Below are 1,005 nucleotides of genomic sequence, written 5' to 3'. Positions count from 1 at the left end.
AAGACTTTTTGGAAGTCCAGCAACAAAAAACTATCATCTTGCAGACAAATGTAACAGAAACAACAAAACTGAAAGATATGGTGTCCTTACAAGAGACAGGGTAGGAGGAGTAGTTGAGGCAACTTTGGGAGTCCATACATTTCTAGTAGACATGGGGGGGGATAGTTTATCTCCTAAGATGGAGACAGAGAGTGTCACAACACACACCTCTCCCCCACCTAACTCCATCTATCCCTGCCACTACTATTCTCTGACTTACCCCACTCTCACTCAATTCTATATACTGATTATCTTTGCTACACTCTCAACCTGATGTAGGGGTCTCGTCCCAAAACATTAAGGATATCTTTGCCTCCACAAATGCTGCCTGACCAACAGAATTCCCAATGTTGTGTTCTTACCTTCTCTACTCAGCATTCTATTGCCTAATAAATTGCTAACAAACTTTGGCCCTTTGTCTCTGTTCAAAAGGTAGGTTTAAACAGCAGCAAGAAACAGTCTTTATTTATAACCTATCAAAGCAAATCGAAACAACCAAAGACACTTTGAAATGAAAAAGCATAATCAAAGGTAAGTTGACTATGAATAATATTAACATACACTAACATAAATCATATTAAAATACACTCAGTGGGCTCATTATTATGTACCTCCTGTACATAATAAGGTAGCCACTGAGTGTACATTTGTGGTTTTCTGCTGCTGTTGCCCATCCACTTCAAGGTTTAACATGTTGTGTGTTCAGAGATGGTCTTCTGCATTCTAGTGTTGTAATGCATGGTTGAGTTACTGTTACCTTTTTGTCATCTTGAACCAATCTGGCTATTCTCCCCTGACCTCTCTCATTAACAAGGTGCTTTCACCACAGAACTGCCACTCACTGGATGTTTTTTTTTCAAAATTCTCATACTATTCTCTATAAACTAGAGGCTGCGTATGAAAATCCCAAGATATCAGCAGTTTCCAAGACACTCAAACCACCCCATCTGGCACCAACAATAATTC

This window comes from Mobula birostris, chromosome 4 (assembly GCF_030028105.1).
Source record: "Mobula birostris isolate sMobBir1 chromosome 4, sMobBir1.hap1, whole genome shotgun sequence".
Taxonomy (NCBI): Eukaryota; Metazoa; Chordata; class Chondrichthyes; order Myliobatiformes; family Myliobatidae; genus Mobula; species Mobula birostris.
This window is presented reverse-complemented; position numbering follows the sequence as displayed.